Raw genomic sequence first — 11881 nt, forward strand, 5'->3', positions numbered from 1 at the left:
AACCTCAGGGCTTTGTTCTCCATAACCCTGCAATCCTAGTTTCAAGCTCCTCACTAGGTTAGCAAGCCTGTCTGCAAAGATGCTCTTCCCTCCCTTTGTTAGGTGGATCCTGCCTCTTCCTAGCAATCCTTCTTCTTGAAACATCCCATGGTTGAAAAAGCCAAATACCTGTTGGTGACCACCTGTGAAGCCATGCATTGAGCTGCAGAATGTGTCTGCTCCTGCCTGGGCTTTTCCCCTTGACCAGAAGGATTGAGGAAAACATGACCTGTGCCCCTGTCCCCTTCACCCTTGCACCCAGAGCCCTGTCATCATTCTATCTGCTTAGGGTCACCCCTGACTGTATCACTGGTGCCCACATGGATGAGCAGCATAGGGTAGTAGTCAGAGGGTTGGACAAGTCTCAGTAATCGTTCTGTAACATCTTGAACCTGGGGGTCCAGGCCAGCAGCAGACATCACAGGACAACAGGTCAGACCAACAGATGGATCCCTCTGTCCCCCACAGAAGGTAGGACCACCACCCGTCACTTCCTCTTCATGGCACTGGTCTCGATCCTCACCACCTTGGGGATTCCTGGCCTGGCCTCTTCCACCAAAAGAGTGCTCTTTCTCCTCTGTTGCTAGCGCTCCATATCTGTTCTCCAGGCAAACCACTGCAAATGGTGATGATGACAACTTCTTGCTGCCAGAAGTTACAAGCTCCCAGCTTCCACCTTCCTGGGAGTCCAGTCCATGCCCTCTTGTTTTTCTAGCATCACCTCTGGCAGTCCTTCATCCACAGTCCTACAGGTTTCCTCCAACATGGAATTGATGAAGTCCTCATGGCAGAGGATGCTTCAGAGCCTTACTACCTCCTCCTGTTGCTCTCTTTCCTTGTCCCTGAGGGACACTATTAGAAGGCACCACTCACGTTGCAGGCATTCCCCCACCCTGGCTGGGACTGGAATGAATCTGCAAACCACTGTCTACACAGAACCAAAGCAGGACCTGGGTGGAAGCCTCAATGGTGTGTGGTCCTTCCTGGACAGACACTTCAGAGGTGCAAGCAGAGCAAGAGCTGGAAGTGGCAGTGGCTCTGGGATTGCAATGTCTTCCAGCCATATCTCTGGGTCTTCTAATTTTCTGCCTCTCACATCTTGCCTCTCTTTCCAAGCAGACCTTCCCTAGAAAACTCTGTAGTTGGCCTGCTTGTTGTCCCTTGATCTGAAGAGTTCCCTTTCCCCTGCAACCTCTTTCCTCTCAGCAAGCTTACAGTGAAGGAATGTGAGAGAGAGTTTTATTTTAGCAGCTAAAACTTAACATCTAGACCAAGACTTAAGCCCTTTATTTAACTAGAATCCAGAGCGAGGGGGAAGTTTGCTTGGGAAAACTATGTAGGTTAGTCAATCTTAATTACATATAAAAAAGAATCTTACCTTTCAGGCTCCCATTCAAAGATGGGGGTGGCAAACTGATTAGCAAGCTGCTTGCAAAATGTCCTGTTTGCTTCTCCCTGTTTGCTGCTTCACCTGGTTGCTTGGACTGTCTCCTTATATACCTCTTCTAGGCTTGGACCTGCTAGGTCCCTTTGTCACACCCAGGCAGCAATTAGTCAGCAATCAATCCACTCAGCTGCTCAGAGCCCACACCCAAGCTCGCAAACCCACCAAACAGCCCTCAGCCAGTCAAACCTACAGGCCACCCTGGCCCAGTTACCATCTCTGAGTAGGATCTGGTACCTGATTCCTCTTCCTCCTCCCAGTGAGCTACTTGCAAACTGTCCTGTTTGCTTCTTTCTCCCTGTTTGCATCTGAGAGGATGCCATCTGAGAGGCATGGGGCATGATGTAGGGGAGGTACGGAGCCAGGCAATTGGCCTATAAGGCCTTGGCCACAAATACAGTGGTTACTACAATAACACCAGGGCAGCATCCTGCACTCTTGATAACAACTAACATCAAGGTGTGGCGGGCGAGAGCTGGGCAGACTGCCTAAAGGGCAGTGTATACAAAACAACTTATGGTGGTACCCTGTGACACCCTGCATGTGGTGTCCCCATCCAAGCCCCAGTCTTCCCCTCTCCCTGTCCTAGTCTTTAAGACCTAAACTCAGGGATTCTTCATTCAGTCTGTTTCCTCCCTACCTCACTAGCTGCCAGTCCTAAATCTCTGCCTCTCCCTCACCACACTCATTTGGCTCCTTGTTCTCCCAGTTCCTAATCTTCCACTGATCTCATTTTCTCTCCATCTTTATCCTCATTCCCAGTTCTCTTGCTCAGCCAGTCCCAGTCTCCTGCATCAGGTGCCTTGTCCCAGTCTGTATTGGACCACGTAACTGTTAAAAGACATAGGACTGACTGGGCAAACAGACTTAATCTTCCAGCCCTAAATATGGTCCCATTAGCCTAGGGTTGAGGCCTGTTTTGTAAAAAAATTGAAATGTCTTTTCCTTTGTTGTCAATCAATAGAGATGCTAGTCTCCAGGACTGGCAGTCTGACTCTGTTCACAAGGATTAAATGAACTTAAAAGAATAGGAACAAAGTTGACCAGTATTGTGATTATGAAATGGAATTAAGACATTCACTTTGAAAATGTACCTGTGACCTGAATGACACGGAACATGGATTTGCAAACATAGTAGTGTAATCTTTTGCTTGCTGGAACTACAGCCTGGATCTCTCCACAAACCCTTTCTTCTTGTTTGTTACTTTCTTTCCGTCCTCCTTTCAATGCTGCTGCTGGAGGAGAGTATGCCCAGGAGCCAAGGAACAAGGTCATAAAATGGATCCATTGTGACAGGAATCAGGAAAAAGAGTACAATAATCCATTTCCCTGAGAATGTGTCAGGATGGATCTCTTTTCCTGTCTGTCTGTGCATTAGCTTACATGCTTCAAGCTTGCACCTTTCCTAACCACAAAAAAATAATGACACTGCATGTTAACATATTTATAGTATTTAAAAAAATCATATATGCAGTATCATGAGATTCACAATTAAATCTCAAGCCTTGGCAACAGTAGTCATTTCAATCAGTCAGTCATCTCAGATTTTCATTTTTATTGATATAACTGTGTTTACAACTTATATGTTGAACTAATTTTATAATAAAAATTCCACATGATGGGTGGTGATAACATTTCCATTATATGCACAATTGAAAATCCATGACAAAGGCGTAGAAGGTTTTCCATATTTGGTCAGTCCAATGGTCTGTCAGTTCTGTTGTCCTAACTGGCATTGTTTTTTAAGCAGAAAAGATAATCCGTAATACACATTGCCACTTGTTCAATGCTGTATCAATGATGGGAGGATGGAATCCTTACTGACTTCTAGTGAACACCTCATGCCTTAAAACATGAACCTTGATTTTTCTTTTAACACATATAACTTACAAATCCTGTATAGAGATGGGCCTGAAGCAAAACCTGTGATGTGAAATCTCTGAGCAACCAGATCCAGAATGAAAATTTGCAATTGAAACTTATCTCTGTGATAGGCCAAATCAAAGACCATTTCTGAATTCACCTATGTTTAATCTTAACCTTGAAGTCCAGGCCTACCTGTACTTTGTACAGGTCATAGACAATTTGAAAAACATTTACCAGCATCTCATTCTCTAACTTCCTATGGCCTTGAACTTCCTACTTACTTTACTTCATTTCCTTTTATCTTTCCCAGAATGGTCTGCATTAATCTCTCAACTCACATACCAAGCAGGTTCTAGGATGGAGAGATGTAATTTTTTAGCAGCTCTTCCAATCCAACTATTGTTCTCATAACAGTATTACTTTCCTTTCTCTTGTAAGGACCAAACCAGCTCACTTAAGTTGCAGTAGCAACACAGTCACCTGAAGGTGGCAGTAAAAGCAGACTTTGCGGGAGTAGAGAGCAATCCAAGAACACTGCTGGTTTCCACATCATGCTCTCCAGGTCAAGAAGATAAAGGTGACCTTTTGACACAAGCTGATTTTGGATTTGGAAAATGACCATTGAATGCTTCTATTTTAAAAATATTATGACATATTATGTGATCGGAGGAAATATGCTTGGAATGAACGTTAAGGAAATTACAGTTTCTATGATGCATCAGGAAGAGGAAAAGGAGATTATGGTCAAATATGGTAATATATGTTATATTTCCATGATGCCAGCAAAAATCAAGAAAGGTGAAAGGATGTCAGGAAGATTAATCTTCAGGGAACTGATGGGATTGGACCATTATAAGGAAAGAAAAATTCGTCCCTAAATTTGTCCTTTCTGATGGTGTCTAAGAAAATATTGACAGCGATTAGGCTGCTGGGGTACTGAAACCACTACAGGTCATGCTAATTAATATTGCCTCATTGTTTCCTTTTGTTCCCCATCTGTCTTTATCTGTCTTTTGTCTCTTGGCCCATGTCTGAGACTGTATTAGGTGCTACATGCAGAACAAAAAGACAATGTGCTCTTGGTGCATGACTAGCTCTCTTAGGGATTATAGCAATGCTATAATGATAAATCATACTAAATTTTCAAGGTTCCCTTGAAAAACCAAACTTCAACAAAAAGTTCCATTGGTGTTTTCACGGCATGTAAAAAAGATGCTGTTCCTGAGACATTCAAGTCCCAAAGCACATAGGCATTTATAGATTAAAATTAGGTATGGTTGATTTTTTTTAATTTAAAAGTTTTAATAAATGAAAAATGGTCATTTTTAGAAAAAAATCACCTTTTGTTAAACATGCTACATTTTTATTATAAAACAATTTATATAAAAATATTTTGAATTTTTCTCAGTAATTACTCCCCCTGCCCCCCAACATTTACTCTCCCATCCCAGTGGCAACATTAAAAAAATAAGTTAAGCAATATTTACTTACCACTTTCCATTCACTCTAATTTTAGCCAAGACTTAGTGTTGCAGTTGTAAGCAGATGGGGAGGCAGTGTAATTCATGCAGCAGTACTATAATGAGTTCATACCAACCTGCTCCACTCAGAAGATAGATACAAGCTGAAGCTTCAAAGTGCCCTTCAAGTAAAATTCCTTGAAAGTCTCAGGGAGACAAATAGTTGGAAAAATTGTTCTTTGCAAGCTTTGGGATACAAACACCCTTCTTCAGGCAGAGGGAGAGGCTACAGTTGCATTGTGCTCTTCTGAATAGGATAGAAGCTAATGTGCAGGAATGCAGGTCAGTGAAAATGCAAATACATGGCAGTAAGGAATCAGAGTGGGCGTAAGACCATAGGTGAGAGATGGGGTGGTGGGCAAAAGGGAATGGTGACCTGGTAAAGGAATGTAGCTGGTAAATTATATAGAGGTTAAACGGGGTTATCAGCTGGGAGACAGGATATAATGTGCCATGAATCCAATGTCTATATTTAGTCCATGATTTTTTGTATCCAGTAGATTGATGAAGTGAAGTTTGTAGGCTCGTCTGCGAAAGGTGTTTTGTAAATTCCCTTTGAGGATTAGGACTGAAAGATTACAGAGACAGTGATTAACTTGTGAGAAATGTCCACCCACAGGTAAGTGGGTATTTTTGTCTTTTGATAGATTTTTGGTATGCTTTCATTCTGGTATGCTGTTATTGTTTGGTTTTTCCTACATATTTTCCATCAGGGCATTTAGTGCACTGGATGAGATATTACATTTCTGGAGGTGCAGGTGTAAGATCCAGGAATGGTGATGGTTCTGTTGTGGGATGTAGTTATTGTGGGAGTGGTGGAGATATGTTGGCAGGTTTTACATTTCTTGTCCTGGCATGGTCTGGATCCATTTTGTGTGTTCTGCACCACAGGAAATTTGCTTCTGGTCATGAGATTGGTGAGGTTCAGTGCTTGTTTAAAGGCTAGGATGGGTGGTTCTGGGGAGATCTCTTTAAGAAGTGGGTCTTCTTCTAGTATGGGTTGCAATTGTTTGAGGATTTTCCATATAGGTTCCAGGGAAGGATGGTATGTCATAACTAATGGTGTCCGATTCATGGGGATTTTCTTTCTGTACTGCAGCAGTTCTTCACATGGTACCCAGGTGGCTCTTTCAAATGTGCGATCTACTTCTTTAGAGGAACGTCATTGTTGAGTGAAAGCCTTTTTGAGATTTGTGAGGTGACAATCATGGGTGTTCTCCTCAGTGCAAATGTGGTGGTACTGGGGGGCTTGGCTGTATATTACAGCTTTCTTGGTGTGCTAAGGGTGATTGCTGGTTCTGTGCAAATATGTGTTAGTCTATGAGTTTCTTGTATATGGTGGTTTGTATTTACCATTCTGGATAGTGACCATACTGTCTAAAAAGGAAACGATGGTGCTGGAGTATTTAAGAGAGAGTCTGATGGAGGGGTGATGAATCATTGATCATCACTATGATGACTATTGAATTTCTGATGGAAATCAACCAGAGATTGCAGGTTTTCAGTCCACATGATGAAAATGTCATCTATAGATCTTAAGTATAGCATGGGTTTCATGATGTGGTTCTTGAGGAATTCTTCCAGGTGGCTCATAAAAAGGCTGGCATATTGTGGGGCCATTTTGGTGCCCATAGCTGTGCCTATGATCTGGAGGAAGTGTTGGTTATTGAAAGTGAAGTTGTTGTGTGTGAGGATGATGTGTACAAGTTCAGTAATATCTTTAGGTCTGTAATCTGAGTTCTACTCTGGCTCTTGCAGACATGCAAGGCAGGTATGGATGCCATCCTGGTGTAGGATGTTGGTATATAAGCTGGTAACATCTATGGTGGCTAGGAAGGTGTTGTTGGGAAGGTGGTCTATGTTTAAAAATTTTTGTAGAAAGTGTGTTGCATCATAGATAAAACTCGCTGTTTGGGTGACAACAGGTTTTAGGATGGATTTGATGAAACCTAGCCTCTGTCCTATGCAGGAGATCACAATACAACTGTAGACTCTCCCTCTGCCTAAAGAAGTGGGTTTGTACCCAGAAGCTTGCAAAGAACAAATTTTTCCAACTATTTAGTTGGTCTAATAAAATATATCACATTTACCCAAAAAACGTTTTCCGCTCATGTCCTTAGACTAGCATGGCTACAACCAATATCCTTGAAAGTCTCAGAATATTATTCTGAATTTTGGGGGTGGTGCAAATAATTCTTTAGTGAAACTGTGGTGTAAGCCATTACTATCTTGCCCCTTCCAGTTCCTGTAGATAGAAAATACAATCTGTACTGCATTGTTTGTCAAGTCTAGATCACAAACATCTAGTGGACCTACCATACATTTTTGTTTAGCATGGTGCATACTGATCAAATAAGTGCTAGTAATAGCTATTAAAGACTGCCTATGGTTTTCTCCTGTTCTCTAGTTAATTATATGAAACTATGAGAACCTCAGTGACTTTTAATTATCTCAATTTCTAGGGTCATGAGTGCCAGAGTGTGGCACACAAAAGGCTTTTTGCTTGGCATGCATGTCTTGGGGTGGATGGCAGGGAAGGGGTCAGGGCTGCACTGCTACAACAAGGATTGGGCCTCTCGCAGTGCCCCCGCCATCTGCCCCTGTCAATCCAACACCTTACAGGTCAAGCTTGCGTGTGTTTTTTGGTACTCTGTCCAAGATGTTGCCAACCCCTGCTCTGTTTGGTTGCCAAAAATCATGGATGACTGCTCCCTAAATAATTTCCAGACAATGTGATACTAAAAACTTGCCAGTTCTGATGCCAGATCAAACAGATCAGCGGGTAGTCTGCTAAAGGCCTCCCTACCCAGGGCCTGAGCAAGGACCCCTTCAGCTGGCATCGGTGCCAAAGCTACCAGAGAAACCTATGCCCTAGAGCAGGGGTGGGCAATTATTTGGACCCGTGGGCCACACAGAAGGTTTTGCTGAACTGTTGTGGGCCAGGTCAACAGCTACCCCCACCCTCCAGCACAACAGCTCACCAGAGCTCCCTGTGTGGGATGGGGCTATGGGTGGGTGAAGATGGGGCTGTGGGGCAGTGACAGCACAAAGATGGGGCCCAAGGCAGAGCTACGATCTGCTACCTGCCACGTCCTTGCCTGCAGACTGCTCATTGCAGGGGCATGTGGACAGCAAATCATGGCCCTGCCATGGTCCCAGCCATGTGCTGGCACAGCCCCACAGTCCCAGGGTCTCCATGCAGACTGGCCAGGAGCCACGTGGGCAGGGTGCATGGCTGGGATGACAGGATGGAGCCATAGGTGTGCAGGGAGCTGTGTCTAGGGCTGGGTCCAGGATCATGGGGCCAGGGATCATGGGGCCAGAGCCAGAGCAGAGCCATGACCTGCTTCCTGCACACCCTTGCCTGCAGAGTCCATGTCTGTTGCAGGGACGTATGGTCAGGAGATCACGCTTCTGGCCTGGCCCCAGCCCTGGCTCCATGCTATCACTGCCCCAAGATCCCGGGGTCTCCCCAGCCCTGCATGCCTGTCTTGCTCCCAGATGCTGCTCCCTGCCTGTCCATGGCCTCATCCCAGCTGCCCAGCCAAGCACCCTGCCTGCACGGGTCCTGCCCCTGGCAGTGGGTGTGGGGCACACAGGCCAGGGTGCCCAGGTAGTGGGGCCATGTCTGGCGGCTGTGACAGCCAGAAGGAGCTGCCACCAGTGCTGCTGGGAAGGCAGTCTGGCCTCTGCCGCCCCAGCCCCACTACATGCTTGGGGATGGCAGAACCGGCTGCATGTGCCATGGCCTGGGTTAACCCTGTGCCTGGGCTAGGTAGGACTGCGAGACCACTGTGGGCCAGACAGAATCCCTCTTTGGGCTGTATTTTGCCCACCCCTGCCCTCAAAGCTGAAGATGGACTTGCTTGCAGGTTTAAGTCAGCGGTTCCTGAACAAGTGTGAGCAGGCACAAGGGAAGAGGGAGGTGGTTGATGCTAGAACCCCTTGCCTTGTCAGCTCCACATACTCCTGAGAGACTAATAAGGTGAAGATTGCTATTAAGACACCCTGGGGATGGGAGTCTTGACTAGTTGACATGGATGATGTATTACTTGCTGGCTTCCCCAGCTTTATTCAGTGTCTCCCCCATCCCAAAGTTCTCTTTGTTTTAACCTGCTGGACTCAGCGCTCCAAATGAGGAAGTACAGTCTGTTGTGGATGTCCAGAGGAACTAACTTGTTTCATTAGGCTTCTAAATGGAGGTCACCCTAGTGTGATTTACATTTGCAGAAGGAGCTTGTAAGTAACTAAACCCAGTCCTAGATGTGGACAGGACCAAGTCTTTTGTGAGTGCCACTGCCTTGATAACCTTATTTTGCCCAGCTTTGGCAGTCCTCTTCAAGCCATTGGATCAGCAGTGTTGCCTGCTCAATTAATCTAATTTCAGCCCCTGCTGGAGCCTGTTCTCCCTATGAAGCAAGAAGTTTAGTACTAATGCACATTTCAGTCATGGCTAGGCGTAGGGAAACCTCTCTTATTGTCTGCCTCCCTCATTTGCAGAACATCATAGCATTTTACACAAAAGTGTGCTAAGCTGGATCTCTCAGTGAGAGGCTCTGCAAAGTCAGGACACAGGTCACCTTAGCTGTGGAGAGCTGGCACTGCTGAAACTGCCTCACATATTAGGGCTGGGTAGGGACGAGTTCAAAAAATAGATCCTGATCATGATTTAATATATTTTTGTAAATTAAATCTATCTCTCCCTCTCTCTCTCATTACTTTTGACAGCTGACTCCTGATTTTTGAATTTTTAGAGCTTGCAACACTGAACTGCTGAACACTCAGCACTTCTAACCTAGCCCAAGATTGAAGCCTATGTGTGGATATAAGCTGACCACCTCAAACGTGTTGATGTGTGCCATGTTGACGTGACAGCACAGAGCCCTGTGAGGTTACTGGCACTTTATCAGTCGTTAAGTTGATCAAAATTGGAGTGGTACTTCCTCAGCTGTAGTAACCAGCTGGTGTTGCCCACATGGGTAATTATATTACAAATCCTGCGTGGTGGGTTATGGCATAGGATAAAGGTTGGGGAAAAGGGAATATAGGCTTATTCCAATGATCAGTGATCAGTGTAGCAACGTACTATAGCGACACAGCATCAGTGGGCAAAAACTGTGACTCAGCAGCTATGCCACCGTAGTGACTCACACCCTCGGTAAAGCATGTCGCTACAGCGATGTAGCTGCTAAAAATAACTGCGTGGCACAGATGGCACTGTGCCATCCTTTAGCACTTTCCAAAGGAAGTACTAAATGATGGCGCAGTAACAACAATGCCATAGGGGCACGTGTAGCTTTGCTTTTTCATGTGAATGGAGTTGTTGTTTTCCCGCAGTTTTTAAGAATAGGTCAACATTTTTTGGTGGAGCCACTTCCCATTTTGCAGCCAGCTCCAATTAACACATTACAATAGACTGAAGACTTCTGTTGGCTTAACAATGAAATGTACAGAATTTTTTTCCTGTGGTTAGAGCCTGTGTGAAAAAAATCTATCCACAGTATAACGTGGCTGAGATGCATATTAATAAAGCATATTTTAAATTTGACTTCAGCATTGTACACTTAGTTTACATCATATAGAACAGTGGGTTTAAACAGTGGTTTCAAATCCTCACCTCTGCATAGCGTTTCAAGTTGCTTCAAGAGTTTTCTGGCAGCAGAAACCAGCCAGAAAGTTATAGAGAATACACAAGTGCCATATAGCTGGCAGAACCATTAGACTCCATACTGGGCCCCTGATATGAGGACTATGAAATAGCTGCTATTGTCATATAAGGGGTGGGGATGGAGAATGTAAAACGTCATTGCTCACCTAGGAATGCATGGTTCCAAATACTGATCAAAACAGAGTGAGCTGCCTGTTACAGCTAGGAGCAGGATTTGTGCTGCTCAGTGGGTATATTATGCATAAACCTTTATTTGCTTAACACAAGCTTCCCTTACGTTTAATGTGAAGAACAACACATGGCTGGAGTATTCCCCTTACATTCCAACTGGCTGGATGTATAGCAGCTGTGTGTAACCTTTGGGCTCTCTGATGCCCAGGGAATCTACAGTTAACTCAAAAGAGCTACTTGAAGGTGGCATTGCATCACTTCGGCCTTATTAGAGCCCATTATCAGGCTCTGTACATTTCTTATGGAACTGATTATAGTGCTGAAAGTCTGAAGTGATCAGTAGTGTTGCTCTGGAATTTTGCTAATGTGGTTGAAATCTGAATCTATGGGCCAAACATGCTTTTTTGTCTTTCTTCACAGTGAATAAATGTATAAATACAAATCTGACCCGAGAGAGGGGTTTTTTTGTGCCACAGAGCTAGTCTAACATCTCTTCCAACTTAATTGGTCCAATAAAAGGCACTACCAAACCAATCTTTTCTCTAAATAAAAAAAATCAATATATAACATAAGTTCCCATGAAAGAAATGTTGATGTTTATGAGTATCTCCCTGTGAATTTCTGGAGGATGGTGCTCCTGTTATTTGCCCTTTCAGCTGATCATAAACATAATCCTGTTCTCACTGAAACCCTATAGGAACAGAATCAGGCCTTCTATGTGAAATGAATGGATGCTCTGAGGTACTATCACCTTCACAAGTCACTAAACACATTTTCTGGTAATGTGAGCACTCCACTTCTTTCTTTATGCCCACAGGAAGGGGAGGCTGTGATAATGATCTGGAGCACAGGAGACAGTAGGGAAGCAGAGGCAGTGGGAACACTGGACACTGAGAGAAAAGGGAACAGTAATAATGAGTAGAAGAAATATCAAGACATAAAGGTAAAGAGTAGAGAACACAAGGAGTAGAACTGGAAGGAAACATCAGTAGCAACTTAGTGAGGTTGGGGGAAACAGCAGTGGAAAGTGGATCATGGGACATGGGTGGATGCAGATATTTAATTTAGGTTTGTGCAGGCCAATTCTGAATGAAAAGGACTATAATTCAGTCTCAGGATTCTAGTGAATTGAGCTTTGTTTTCATGGTTTATGATGTCACCTGAAGCTTTTGA

The sequence above is a fragment of the Alligator mississippiensis genome, chromosome 6 (genome assembly GCF_030867095.1).
Source record: "Alligator mississippiensis isolate rAllMis1 chromosome 6, rAllMis1, whole genome shotgun sequence".
In the NCBI taxonomy this organism is placed as follows: Eukaryota; Metazoa; Chordata; order Crocodylia; family Alligatoridae; genus Alligator; species Alligator mississippiensis.